At 43.5% G+C, this 15,656-nt stretch overlaps 1 protein-coding gene across 14 annotated transcripts in view; it reads right to left on the bottom strand.

Annotated features, from left to right (window-relative positions):
* Positions 1–15,656, bottom strand: part of celf4 (CUGBP, Elav-like family member 4) — a 748,037-nt gene that overhangs the window by 231,620 nt on the left and 500,761 nt on the right.

The raw sequence follows: 15,656 nt of genomic DNA, 5'->3' as shown, positions 1-15,656 counted from the left end.
ATTCACAATGGGGTGTAAACTTGTCATCTTCCATGTTTAGCAGCTACAATAGCACCTATTTTTAAGGGGCTACTTGGTTTAGGACCTCGTCAGAGTCCCAGCTCATGGTGCTTGTTTGGAACATCTAACGTACAACCATGAATGATGCTTCAGGCACAAGTATGTTTTTTATAGCTAAATAATAAATACATGTGTATCCAGCACACAATCTCTACCTATATTTCCCAATATATCCATCAAGATAAGGATAAAACCTCATTGTTGACGTGAGATTATCTGTAAAGATCTCCCCATCTGCTTCCAAAGTCTTGTTTTTCCCGTATTCTCAGCAGGGACCCGCGCGAGCCTCCCTTATAATTCACCGTGACACAGCTGTCCAATAAACATAATATTGTGTTTATCATTACAGTGTGCAGGGATAAGCCATCACACTGTTTCGGTCTCTTTGCTCGGAATACAGAACGTGCTACATCCCCTGAAATTGCTTTTCAGCAAATGAAAACATTCATTGCAGGGATCGTGGGGATTAACTTCCCAAACACATCTGCCTTCGTGGGGGCCAGCGGCCCTGTAACATCCCAATGCTCCGTCCTCTCTCTGCTCTGGTGTCTCTGTGATACAAATGAACACAATCTGAGCTATACATTCCTCCCCTCAGGGTCATCTCCCTTCAGTCTTAGTGAAGGCTTTTTTTTTTCCTTGTGCTTTATGATATCCTTTCCCCTATGGGGAACTAAATCCTCTTTATGCGTTCAGCTGCAGTTCGATTTTATCCAACAATCCTCTCCCCGCAGGGTAAGGGAAGGAGAAACAGGCATTAGATGAATGAGGTGACAAAGAGTTTTACGTTGGGAGATAACCCTTTATACAGTGTGCATGTAGTTTCATTCTGAAGAGAGGAATTGAAAGATCCTGTGGTCAACTAATAGTCTGAAAAATAAAAGGCATCGGGGACAACAAGACAAAGCGAGTTATAGATCAATAGACTTGAAATTTGTGGTCCACAAGACCATCAGGTTGTCCGATCTAAGAACCTAAACTCATTCAGACGTCTTTCTCTACCCAAAAGAAGGGTTTATATAAAGAACTAGAAATAGCCACTATCATATCATGAAGTCAACCCATTGGGAACAAGTGAGTGCTAAATGGGTAACATCTATATGGACTTCCAAGAAACGTATCCTACATATGAATATGTGAAACCAAAGATTAATGAAACATAAAGACCTTTGATTCAGAGTCTCTTACCATGTAAAGGTGGTGGTCCCAGACCCTCAGCATAGGGTACTTAATGCCATCTATATGGGCATTCAGGCACTCAAGGATCTCCACAGGGATCGCAAAATGCTACATTAAAATATAAGACATCTCCATAAACCCTACGCGTTTCACGCACTTAATCATGGGCTAAATGGGAGTGGCCCTAGGGCACAAAACATGTAGGGTTTATGAAGATTTTTCATTTTGTGTCCCCTGTGGAGATCCTCAACTGCCTGCTGCCCATATAGATGGCATTAAGCATCTTAAGCTGAGGGTCTGGGACCACCTTTACATGGTAAGAGACTCTTAATCAAAGGTCTTTATGTTCCATTAATCTTTGGTTTCACATATTCATATGTAGGATATGTTTCTTGGAAGTTTTGGATCTGTTTAGCCAACTCAGATCCGCAGAAACCATTTTATTTTCTAAGGAGGATGAAAAATGTATTGGACAAAATAAGATAGATATTTGTAGATATTATATATATATACTGTATAAATAGGGACCCTAATCAAGAAGGAAATGATGCTGAGATAGATCATGGCCTCAATACTCATTTTATGATGTTGAAGTATAAGCCAATCCCTTTAGAAGAGCTCATCTTTGCTGAATGGGTATGTAAGTCAAATAAAACCCGCAGAGAATAAGAAACTAGACTTAAATAGGGAAACAGAAGCCACTTCTGTTATGGTAGGGAGCCACATTCCTACACAAAGGTACGAAGAATTTTTCAGCCAATAATGATCCTGAACCACAGACCATACAATCTCTTAGTGCCCAAGGCACAGTGAGATAAAGGGCATTACCCAAGATCGCGGCGAGCCAATACTGTAACTGAATGAGCCTTCTCTAAATCAAAGTTCAATTTCTTAGTCTACTGAGCCTGTCTGTAATATTTATTTGTCTTCATGAAGTAATGAAAATAAAGGCCAACAAAAGAAAAGCCGGAATAAATGTTGTGGTGGCGTGTAGTGAAGCTGCTTCAGAACAGGAACGGGCAACTTTAAGCTCCCAGAATCTGCAGCAAATGTATTCCGGAGCAATAGGATGCAGACCCCTGGCTTATACTGCATAAGGAACATATCATAGAGGCAATATGGATGGGACCTAGAACACTGGGTGGAATGTTGGTGTAAAACCTACTTGGTTCAGCTTGTGAATGACCTAGATTGGCTTCCCATAGAAGAAGGGAAGAAGAACCTAGCTGCTACAATGGTTTCCTTAAGGTATAAAATAGAGCTTTGGGTATGGGTAATTCTTTTCCCATAAGGTCACCTTATGAAGACGTCTAAAACACTAAGATGAGGAAGGGGAATGGGGAATAGTCAATGTGAGGGTTCGATTTCAAAGCTAAGATTACCCAGCAGCAGTGTAGGTTTTGTGAGATAAAGAGTGCTTAGTACCCTAGTGACGGCGTGTTATGAGCCAAATGATGAGCTGGCCATACACAGACTGGATATAGGCCTTAAAATCTGCCTGTTTCAGCAGTGTATTGGCCAAGTATGGACTTCTCTATGATTTTCCCGACTGGCAGAAAACCCTTCTATTAGGCAGGTAAGAAAACCCCGTTGGGTGAGATTGCATCCTCCTGGTCATGTGGTCCTTATTCTAAGGGTCTGCATAGACCAGCGTTAGGATAACATTGGGTCTGCATAGACCAACGTTAGGATACCATTGGGTCTGCATAGACCAGCGTTAGGATTCCATTGGGTCTGCATAGACCAGCATTAGGATTCCATTGGGTCTGCATAGACCAACGTTAGGATTCCATTGGGTCTGCATAGACCAGCGTTAGGATTCCATTGGGTCTGCATAGACCAACGTTAGTATTCCATTGGGTCTGCATAGACCAGCGTTAGGATACCATTGGGTCTGCATAGACCAACGTTAGGATACCATTGGGTCTGCATAGACCAGCATTAGGATTCCATTGGGTCTGCATAGACCAGCGTTAGGATAACATTGGGTCTGCATAGACCAACGTTAGGATACCATTGGGTCTGCATAGACCAGCATTAGGATTCCATTGGGTCTGCATAGACCAACGTTAGGATTCCAATGGGTCTGCATAGACCAGCGTTAGAATTCCATTTGGTCTGCATAGACCGACGTTAGGATTCCATTGGGTCTGCATAGACCAACGTTAGGATTCCAATGGGTCTGCATAGACCAGCGTTAGAATTCCATTGGGTCTGCATAGACCAGCGTTAGGATTCCAATGGGTCTGCATAGACCAGCGTTAGAATTCCATTTGGTCTGCATAGACCGACGTTAGGATTCCATTGGGTCTGCATAGACCAGCGTTAGAATTCCATTGGGTCTGCATAGACCAGCGTTAGGATTCCATTGGGTCTGCATAGACCAGCGTTAGGATACCATTGGCTCTGCATAGACCAACGTTAGGATTCCATTGGGTCTGCATAGACCAACGTTAGGATACCATTGGGCCTGCATAGACTGACTAAATAATCAGGTTAGGCCCAGCATGTGATTGGGCAAAATAAGTCAAAGATCTACTTGTTTGGCATTACTGGTACCTTTAGGTCACAGAGCGGTCTTGAACAGACAAGATCTGAATGTCCATAATGCCATATTATATCCTTACTATTTCCCATTGGACACATATAATAGTATGGGATAATCAGTATTACCCCTGTTGGCTCAGAAACGGCAGAGATCCAAGGCTCTCTGTACAAATAAAGCCAATGTGTTGGTTTAAAGGAAAGAAAAACATTGAAATTTGGTTTTGTTTGTATTTTTTGGGGAGGAACTGCCGAGTCACGTAGGATTAATTCAAACAAGTTAATTGGTTTTGGAAATGAAAAGCCGGGGCCCTGCGCCTGTGCCTTTGAAACAAGGCCGGGGCTGATTTTATCTTTATTTTGCGCTCCTTGTTTTCAGATCTGCATTTAATTGTAAATTGCTTTTTTGGAATCAATGGAATTTATTACTTTTGGGCACGCAGGTGTGAAATGTTCGTCATTATGGAAGAATGGATTGTTCTTTTTTAGCCGCCAGTATAATCCGCGCCGAGTGCCCTTTGTCCTGTAATGAAGGTATTTGGGAGGTTGGCTGGGAGTCTTTGTTGCACCAGTATCCATTATGGAGGCTTTAGGCAGCATCTAGTCCTAAGCCCATGGAACAACCTCACGCGTTTTGCCCTTAATGGCGCACAGTAAGGTTGGGGGTATAAGTGCAATCACATCCATTCTACTTATTGCTTCCCAAAATGGAGGACTAGTCCACAAGGTAGAGGCAATTTATATAATACAGAAGAATATATGTAGTTATCCACAATGCTGCATGAGTTATACAATAATCATTTCATGTCCTTGGTCCCTTGTTAATGAGAAAATGTTGGACCACTCAATAGAAGTTGGACCTAACCTAAGTCTGAAAACAACTGCAATAGACTATGGCATGTAGAACCAACTTTACATTGAGTGTGCCTATGGGGTAGAACCATAGTAGAGCTAGGCCAGCCCCCCATATGAATGGTGATTTGACTAAATAAAAGGAAGAGAACAAGTCACAATGAGTCAGTTGGAACCTTCTCATGATGAATGAGGTCTCAGTAAAGCCCAAGTAGAGGTGGTGACCCTGTGAATGGGGTATAACCAGTGCTATGGCTGAATCCTGTGCCGATGGTGCATTAGTTGGTTAGTAGGTGGCCTACAGCTCCACTAAGGAGTGGGAGTGAGGTGATATCCACCAGTCGATGGACACTAAAACAGAGCTGATCCTCTGTGGTTGGTTTGAAAGGTGAACCTGTAACTACTTAAGGCAGTGTTACTGCTTATCTCAGTAGCTGAGTTCTACTGTGGCTCTGTATAATGTATTTGTACTATATTTGCTGATGAATAACTGAGCCTGAGTGATTCTACCGCACAAAGAAGTTGCATTCAACTCTCCAGTACCTTCAAAGGTTGAGTAAGGAGCATGGAATGCAGCACAAGGTTAGCCGGAGTCCTGAGCCAGTCTTAGAAACTACGGGGCCAAATAGGAACCATTTTGGCGGGGCACCCTACACAAGGGGGCCGATTCATTAAAACACAAGTTCGAATCCCGAATGGGATGAATTCGGATTGGATACGATAATTTCTTAAGATCGCAAATATCACAAAAATGCTTCCGAAAAAATCGCATTAGTCACGATAATATCGTATTGGCGACCCGAAATTTTTGTTCCGACCTTTAGTGGGGGGGGTGCGACATCGCCAAGCGAGTGGATCTGCCCGTGTATGGGCAGCTTTAGCAGCATTATTGGGCAATCATTGTTGGGGGCGGGCTGGACAGCTTTGTGTGCTTATTCTCCCTTGTTTGGGGTCCTAATGGGCAGCTTATCCGCCCATGTAGGGTGACCTTTAGTGGGGGGGCATCACCAAGCGAGCGGATCTGCCCGTGTATGGGCAGCTTTAGCAGCATTATTGGGCAATCATTGTTGGGGGCGGGCTGGACAGCTTTATGTGCTTATTCCCCCTCGTTTGGGATCCTAATAGGTCCAATAGATCCAATTGGCCTAAGGCCGGCCCTGCTGACCAAGATCGCATCACCCCGGGGCCCCTGACCCTGATGTCCCCACACTTTTCTGTGGGAAGAACATAACCCAAGGGTGCCCGTGTATTCTCCCTTCCAGTCACTGATAAATACGCATTTTCCCTTTAAACCACCAAATCTTTGAAAATACCATTTCCAACAGTAATATCTGTGCAAGTCGGGCCTGGTAAACGCATTAAAGTCTCAGGCGATATGTCAGCCGCCCGATCATGCCCCGTCACTGGTTATTGGTTTACTGAATACGCTCGTCTTTCGTCAATTATTTTTCAATTTATGTAGCCTTTGCCGAGAGTAAACATGGCTGTAGATTTGACAAGTCAATAACGGTCTCTATTTTAGTTCAGCTTGATCAGCGCGCTGATGTAAGGCTGCGTTTAAAGGCTCATTAATGGTAAAGGACAACTTGTATACATTGATAGATCTTGATATATGATTTTGCATGGAGAACGTTGGGGGGGGGGGAAGGGTTGCAATTCATCGACAGCGTTGGGATCGTCAGGGCTGTCTCACAAGGCATAGAGCTGTGGGGAACTACGCTTCCCAGAATCCTCAGCTCAGCAATGAGTTCATTGGCCAAAGGGTAAATAAAGCCCTTGCCTGCACCGTACTGGTCATTGTGGCTCATTAAATCTCTTCGCTTTATAGTTTGAGGCTATTGATGTCCAATGGTTTTCATACACTGGCATTGTTCTTCCATTTACTGAATGTAGTAAGTTTAGGCTGTGGGGTTGTGGCCTTCTAAGCCCATGGACTAGCAACTAATACAAGGGTATCGTCCCTCTCCACCATCGAGTAAGTGCTGGTCTAATGTCCCAGCCCTTCCAAACTTTACAGGGGTTGTTCATCTTTGAGTTAGCTTCTAGTATGATGTAGAGAGTGATATTCCGAGACAATTTGCATTTGGTCTTTATTTTTTATTATTTGTAGTTTTTTTTAGTTATTTCATTTTCCGTTCAGTTTGGAGTTTCAGCAGCTAACTGGTTGCTAGGGTCCGAGTTACCTTACCAACCAGGGAGCAGTTTGGATGGGAGACTGGTATATGAATAGGAGAGGGGCTGAATAGAAAAGAAAGTTACAAAAAGTAACAATTACAAAAATGTAGCCTCATAGAGTTTTTTTTTCACTGTTGGGGTCAGTAACCCCCACTTGGAAATGAAGTCCGGGTCAAAACTGCCTGCCCTATTTTACCAATTTAGAAAACAAGGTAGGACCAGGGTCGGACTGGGGGGTGCAGGGCCTTATGGGGCTTCTGCCTCAGGGGTCCCGGCACCCTCCAATTGCCTCTGCCGTCTTCACCCCCCCCCCGCAGGGGCCCCCAACACCCCTGACCCCTTCCCCCGGGTGCCATGTTGGGGGAAGGAGCCAGTGAGCGCCCTGGGGGGATTGGATCTTGGCCATCGGGGCCCACCGGGATTTTTTCCTGGTATCCTGATGGCCCAGTCCAAAGCTGGGTAGGACCCTATGAGACTAAAGTGGTGATCAGCCAATTGCCTATGGCAATGCCATAGCCCCACCCCTGTGATGCCCCTGCCCATGTGACTTCACTGTCTCATCCAGTGGCGTTATTCCCCGCCTCCCTGTCCCAAGTATAGAAACAATGAAAGGTGGCAACCCTATACATAGGTCTTGTAGTTGTACTATATTGGGAGGCCTTAGGGTATCTCCAGAATCTGCCCTTGCCTTCCTGCACCATCAGTACCAAACCGCCAGAAACCACTAAGTGCCACCTTAGCCGCTTTGAGCTGCCGGTATCTCTCATCCAGCCAAGCTTTGTATAATCTCTATAAAAAAGTGTGTGATCATCTCAGTCACATTGAAGCATCCTTTCCTCCGATCCGTGGGAGAGCCAGCAGGAAATAATAATAACAAATACACATTTATATATAGAAAATAAAAGAAAACAACCGAGGAACACTATACTTTCCAAGGACACGTTATTAAATGCCGACGTTTCCGCCCACCAATTGGCGTCTCTACCGCTGGGACTAAAGGCAGAGAGTCTCCAGCCCAAGGTCACACCGTTTGTGGTTCTTCATGAGTCCAAAAAGGTTATTTTTTTCCCTTTTATATATTTCCCCAGAGACTTGTGACTATGTTTTTAGAATTTACCCCCAGCAAGAAATTACAGAAAATACTCGGCAATGTTTAATGGCTTATTATAAGTGTATTATTGTCACATTTCCCAAACAGGAGGCTTTTCCAGTAGACAAGTCATTGTCCTGAAGTTGCCACATAGGATCGTCACATGTCTTTCCAAGAGTGTCTTTCAAAATGGCCGCAACTGGACAGCGTACCTGGTCAATTATAATTTGGGGGTTACCATGCAGTTAACTGGAAGGGAAATATCTCCCAGAAATAACCCACCTCTGAGGGTTCTACAGCCTTTTCTCAAAAAGATCAGAATTTACCTTTAGAGAAACGTTGTATCAGTCTTCTAATAATATTTATCATTCCAATTGCGTGTAAAGTCCAAACCTTAGTAAAACTTTCTATAGAACAGGACAATCTGCTGCTTTAGGTGCCCTAGAAAAGACAGCCCTACGGGTTGGAAACCTCTGGACTGGACAATGATAATGATAGTTGGCCAGTTGGCCATTTTGATTGTTACAAGGGTAGTTTCCTACTCTAGTTTATTTCCATCCCAAGAATTAGTCAAATGTTCTTTAGAACAGGACAATCTTCTGCTTTAGGTGCCCTTGTAAATACAGCCCTATGGGTTGGAAACCTCTGTATTGGACAATGATTATGATAGTTGGCCAGTTGGCCAGATTGATTGTTACAAGGGTAGTTTCCTAGTCTAGTTTATGTCCGTCCCAAGAATTAGTCAAATGTTCTTTAGAACAGGACAATCTTCTGCTTTAGGTGCCCTTGTAAATACAGCCCTATGGGTTGGAAACCTCTGTATTGGACAATGATTATGATAGTTGGCCAGTTGGCCAGATTGATTGTTACAAGGGTAGTTTCCTAGTCTAGTTTATGTCCGTCCCAAGAATTAGTCAAATGTTCTTTAGAACAGGATACCCCATCTGCTGCTTTAGCTGCCCTAGAATAGACAACCCTACAGGTTGGAAACCTCTGGACAGTGATAATGATAATGATAGTTGGCCAGTTGGCCAGATTGATTCTTACAAGGGTAGTTTCCTACTCTAGTTTATGTCTGTCCCAAGAATAAGTAAAACGTTCTTTAGAACAGGACAAGCTATCTGCTGCTTTAGGTGCCCTAGAAAAGTCAACCCTATGGGTTGGAATTCTCTGCCTGGACAATGATAATGATAGTTGGCCATTTGGCCAGACTGATTCTTACAACGGTAATTTCCTACTCTAGTTTATGTCCGTCCCAAGAATGAATAAAATTATCTTTAGAACAGGACAATCTGCTAATAGGTGCCCCTATAGATACAGCCCTACAGGTTGGAAACCTCTGGACTGGACAATGATAATGATAGTTGGCCAGATTAACTCTTACAAGGGTAGTTTCCTACTCTAGTTTATGTCCTTCCCAAGAATTAGTCAAACGTTCTTTAGAACAGGACAATCTGCTGCTTTAGGTGCCCATATAAATACAGCCCTACGGGTTGGAAACCTCTGGACTGGACCTTGAAAATGATAGTTGGCCAGTTGGCCAGATTAATTCTTACAAGGGTCGATTTATACTTTAGTTTACTGTCTGTTTTCCCAAGAATAACGCCAGTTTGCAGACCTTTGGGTACTGTTATTTTTGCGGCCACAAATCCACAAGTAATTATCTGATTATAATTGGTATTTTCTAAGACGTTGATTTGAAATGTTCCTCAGGTTTCCGTGAATTTACGACTGAATTCCACCCAAGTATCTTAAGTGCTACTTCTTCTATGAAAGACCTCCGATATGATCAGGCTTCTCCATATAAATTTCCAATCTTCCTCCTTCCCCCCGAGGCATTTCCTAAGTCATATAACGCCCCGGTGTAAGAGCTCTACTCGTTCCTGTGGAACAATCAGCGTTCCTTTCATGAATCTTTCATGTGAGCTCCTAAATACACAACGTTATTGAATTTTATGAGTTAATGTTGGTTACAACTGGATACACCTAACGGTCCCAATGGACAATTCCTAGTACGGGGAGGGGGGGGAGGTTGAGGAATGTCTACAACCCCTCACTAAATACTCGCTATGAGAAATAACTCTCATTATACCACCAGTCCCGTGTAGCTCCGGAATCACTTCCTCTGTTCTCTCAGTATGAATAGAAAATAAAAAGATTGACTGTGGTTAGAGAATAAAGGGAGCCTGACATGGCATTGTTAACTCTTCAATAGCTCTGGTTACTGGGGGAGGAGAGAAGAGATATAGTAGCTATCAAAGCATTTCGGCTCGGTGAGCCAATACGTTGTTCTTTTATTAGGGATAAAGGAGATGTTATTATTCTTCTCCTTCCATCCATTGTAAAATCAGCCCTTAGTCTAAGGTGGGGACCCCAAACTTTTTTTTTACCCTTGAGCCACATTCAAATGTAAAAAAAAGTTCAACTCCATCATTCAAAAAGGACCTGGGGGTGCAAAATATGGGTTGTGATTGGCTATTTGTAGCCCCTAGGTGGACTGGTAGCCTAAAGGAGGCATTGTTTTTTTTATTCAGCTAAAGTTTGGGCAGGGCAGGAATTTAACAATAAGAACCTGCTTTAAGGTCCATTGGTAGGTCATTGGTTGGTCATTGAGTAACATCCAATGGGTTGGTGAGAGTAACTCCAACTCCATCATTCAAAAAGGATCTGGGGGTGCAAAATAAGAGCTGTGATTGGCTATTTGTAGCCCCTAGGTGGACTGGTAGCCTAAAAGTGGCATTGCTTTTTTATTCAACTAAAGTTTGCCTTCAGGGCAGGAATTTAACAATAAGAACCTGCTTTAAGGTCCATTGGTAGGTCATTGGTTGGTCATTGAGTAACATCCAATGGGTTGGTGAGAGTAACTCCATCTCCATCATTCAAAAAGGATCTGGGGGGTGCAAAATAAGAGCTGTGATTGGCTATTTGTAGCCCCTAGGTAGACTGGTAGACTAAAAAAAGGCATTGTTGCCTTGTTTTTTTTATTCAGCTAAAGTTTGCCTTCAAGCCAGGAATTTAACAATAAGAACCTGCTTTAAAGTCATTGGTAGGTCACTGGTTGGTCATTGAGTAACATCCAATGAGTTGGTGAACAACATGTTGCCTTCAAGCCACTGGTTGGGGATCACTGGTCTTGCATTGATGTGACTTAAGAGGTTGTTAACCTTCAACTTCCATCTTTGACCACTGGGTGGGGCTGTGAGTTATAAGAGCACCATAAAAGTTCATGGATGTGCCAAATAAGGGCTGTGATTGGCTATTAGGGGCCTCTATGCACCCGCTTACAGGGGCTTTATTTGGTACTAAATTCAACCGAAACTTGCCACCAAGTCAAGAATTAAAAAATAACTACCTGGTTTGAGGACAGTGAGAGCAACATCCAAGGGGTTGGGGAGCAACATGTTGCCCCTGAGCCACTGGTTGGGGATCACTGCTCTAGAGCAGCGGTTCTCAACCTGTGGGTCGGGACCCGTTTGGGAGTCGAACGACCCTTTCACAGGGGTCGCCTAAGACCATCGGAAAACACATATTTCCAATGGTCTTAGGAATAATTTTATGGTTGGGGGTCACCACAACATCAGGAACTGTATTAAAGGGTCGCAGCATTAGGAAGGTTGAGAACCACTGCTCTAGAGCAAGATTCCCAAGGAAGGAAGGAGGTGCCCATCATGAAGGCTATATTGGGTGAAATGCGATGGCAATGGTTTTGCTATTAGGCTATTATGAGCTAAGAGGTTACCAACCAAACGTTTGACCACCGTAAGAATGGTCTTCTCTAAAACCTCTAGAACCCCCAGTTGCCAAGGATGAAAGTCCCTTTGATTAAAAAAAATAATGGCAGCAAACGTTGCCTGTTCGACCTTCCCTCGGCCCTGTAAAACCCCCGTTCCAGTTCAAAGCATCCCACGTGCCAAGTTATGAGAGCTCCAGAAAGCACCGCAGAAGGCAAGATCAATGCTTTATTGAATTGCCATCTTTAATAAGCTATACATTAAAGTGCACTACTTAGGCGGAACTCTCCCTCGGCTTATGAAACCAATCGCGCTAATCCATTATAACACCAAAATACTAATGCGCCTACGCCTTGCTTAGTTATGTCAAATACACGCTGGGGGGAAAAAAGAACAAGCGCCGGGGCCAGGGCGAAGAACCCTTCTCTTGGCACTTGGAACACTCAGCAATTCTGTCTATGAATGGATCGTCTTCTCACAGGCAGCCAAACAGTTCAAGGAGAGCCGTCTGATCTCTCCCCGCGCCTCCTTTCCTCCCAATCTCACATCTCAGTGGGGGGAAGAGAAAGGGTTTCTTTTAAAGAAATTCTAAATTAATCACCGTGTGAAGAACAGTAATTGGGCTTTTGCCGCCGCTCCGAGCTGAGAATGCGGATGAGAAAGGGACGTTGTTCCCCCCTAAAATGCATTGAAATATTCCCATTTTATTTTTTATGCACATGTAAGTAATGGTGGCCAAATGGCAAAGAGCATGATGGCCCAAAACCATTTGGAAAGGCCAAGAATTTAGGTTGAACATGTATTAGGGATGCACCAAATCCGCTATTTTGGGATTCGGCCTAACTCAGAATCATTTGGGAAAGATTCAGCCGAATACCAAACTGAATCCCAATCCAGGATTCAGTTTGGGATTTGGCCAAGGTTCAGCCGTCTCCAGCAGGATCTAGATCCTCTGTCTGAACCAGATCTGAATCCTGGATTCGGTGCCTCCCTCTAATGTATACAGGTATAGAAACCATTATCCAGAATGCTCGGGACCTGGGGTAACAGTAATTAAACCCAATAGGATTGTTCTGCCCCCAATAAGGGGTAATTATATCTTAGTTGGGATCAAGTACAGGTACTGTTTTATTATTACAGAGAAAAGGGAATCATTTAACCATGAAATAAACCCAATAGGGCTGTTCTGCCCCCAATAAGGGGTAATTATATCTTAGTTGGGATCAAGTACAGGTACTGTTTTATTATTACAGAGAAAAGGGAATCATTTAACCATTAAATAAACCCAATAGGGCTGTTCTGCCCCAATAAGGGGTAATTATATCTTAGTTGGGATCAAGTACAGGTACTGTTTTATTATTACAGAGAAAAGGGAATCATTTAACCATGAAATAAACCCAATAGGGCTGTTCTGCCCCCAATAAGGGGTAATTATATCTTAGTTGGGATCAAGTACAGGTACTGTTTTATTATTACAGAGAAAAGGGAATCATTTAACCATTAAATAAACCCAATAGGGCTGTTCTGCCCCAATAAGGGGTAATTATATCTTAGTTGGGATCAAGTACAGGTACTGTTTTATTATTACAGAGAAAAGGGAATCATTTAACCATGAAATAAACCCAATAGGGCTGTTCTGCCCCCAATAAGGGGTAATTATATCTTAGTTGGGATCAAGTACAGGTACTGTTTTATTATTACAGAGAAAAGGGAATCATTTAACCATTAAATAAACCCAATAGGGCTGTTCTGCCCCAATAAGGGGTAATTATATCTTAGTTGGGATCAAGTACAAGTACTGTTTTATTATTACAGAGAAAAGGGAATCATTTAACCATTAAATAAACCCAATAGGGCTGTTCTGCCCCCAATAAGGGGTAATTATATCTTAGTTGGGATCAAGTACAATAGTATTATATGTCCTTTGTCTCCTCAAAAGGGTCTTCTGGTGCCTTCAGTTCAGTTTAAATTATCTCCTAATACCGGTCCTGGGAACTGGAACTGCCTATACTCAAAAACCTGCACCTTATGAAAATGAGCACCTACCCAATACAGTATTGTACCCCATATTTTATTCTGATTTAGGCACAGAGTGTATCTAACTGGTTAGCCCAAAGGTTCCCAGACTATGGGGACACCACTAGTGGAGGCAGTAGATTGGAATATTTAACTGGAAAGGCAATGGGTGCAAAATTAGAGGGTTGATTTTCTGCAATGTGTTTATATATGTGATGGGTGCAAGAGGGGCCTGGTCATTGGCTGAAACCCCCCCAGGTTAGGCAACCCATGACTAGCTTGTGGTGGGCATTTCTTAGAAGCTCAAGTATAACACCCCAGTCATGGACCATATAATATGGCACAGTATACTGTAGATGAATGCGGGACTATTGCGCCTTATGACTATGGAAAGGTTGCAAACAGATCTAATGCGCCCCCAGATGCGAAAGCATAATTCCGGCCTAATTGAATGGCTACTCGAAAGCTTCGGGGGTTGCGGTGTATAATCAATGGATGTGTCCATTTCCACTGAATCATGGAGGAACGCAGGAAGGATTCATAGGATTAATTACCACGGCCGCTGTCGTTTCATGGACGCGGCGCAGCTATGAGATCCTTTGTGGCATTCCTGCCAGCGGCTAGATGGGAAGCCATACATACAGCGCTGGCTATTGTGTGACTGGCTGCTAGCTTGGCCACTGGCACTGTAGGGACAGGTTCAGGTAAACGGAAGTTAGAGAGTGATACTTATAATGTACCCATTCCAGCTGCAGAAACAGCTCAGTGACTGCTAATATCCTTATCATTTACAGTAGGGGGTACATTATCCCTTATAATACATGAGTAATACTCAGAGTTCCCTGTATAACTCAGCCTGCAGCCTTGTGCCTTTATATGGGGGGCACAGAACCCCTCAGTGACTGCTAATATCCTTATCATTTACAGTAGGGGGTACATTATCCCTTATAATACATGAGTGATACTCAGAGTTCCCTGTATAACTCAGCCTGCAGCCTTGTGCCTTTATATGGGGGCACAGAACCCCTCAGTGACTGCTAATATCCTTATCATTTACAGTAGGGGGTACATTATCCCTTATAATACATGAGTGATACTCAGAGTTCCCTGTATAACTCAGCCTGCAGCCTTGTGCCTTTATATGGGGGCACAGAACCCCTCAGTGACTGCTAATATCCTTATCATTTACAGTAGGGGGTACATTATCCCTTATAATACATGAGTGATACTCAGAGTTCCCTGTATAACTCAGCCTGCAGCCTTGTGCCTTTATATGGGGGGCACAGAACCCCTCAGTGACTGCTAATATCCTTACCATTTACAGTAGGGGGTACAGTATCCCTTATAATACATGAGTGATACTCAGAGTTCCCTGTATAACTCAACCTGCAGCCTTGTGCCTTTATATGGGGGGCACAGAACCCCTCAGTGACTGCTAATATCCTTATCATTTACAGTAGGGGGTACATTATCCCTTATAATACATGAGTGATACTCAGAGTTCCCTGTATAACTCAGCCTGCAGCCTTGTGCCTTTATATGGGGGGCACAGAACCCCTCAGTGACTGCTAATATCCTTATCATTTACAGTAGGGGGTACATTATCCCTTATAATACATGAGTATGGCACTTTCCTTACTATATAGCTGTATCGCACATTCTGATTGGTTGAAGAGCGCCAGTCGGACCGTCACGAGTCAGATTCGTGATACTTTTCTCAGTTTAACTTCAAGCAGTGCAGATTGCAATGTAACCCCCCGTCCCACGTGCCCCGTGCAGCACATAACCCTTCCCCGCTGCCCTTTGAAATGCAAAGGAACCACTACACCTTAAAATTGATTCTGATTTGAATGCCTTTGAAGGGAATGTGGAGAGAGCAGGAGCCATTTCCACGGCGCTCGGAGAAAGAGAGAGAGATATTAATTCTCGAGTGATTGGAAAATAGATTTGCTAACTTTAAACCGCCAGCCCGAAATGTCACCCTCTGCCAGGAAAAGTCATTGTTAGGT

This window comes from Xenopus tropicalis, chromosome 1, assembly GCF_000004195.4.
Source record: "Xenopus tropicalis strain Nigerian chromosome 1, UCB_Xtro_10.0, whole genome shotgun sequence".
Taxonomy (NCBI): Eukaryota; Metazoa; Chordata; class Amphibia; order Anura; family Pipidae; genus Xenopus; species Xenopus tropicalis.
The sequence above is the reverse complement of the archived record's forward strand: the minus strand, read 5'-3'. Positions and strand labels throughout refer to the sequence as shown.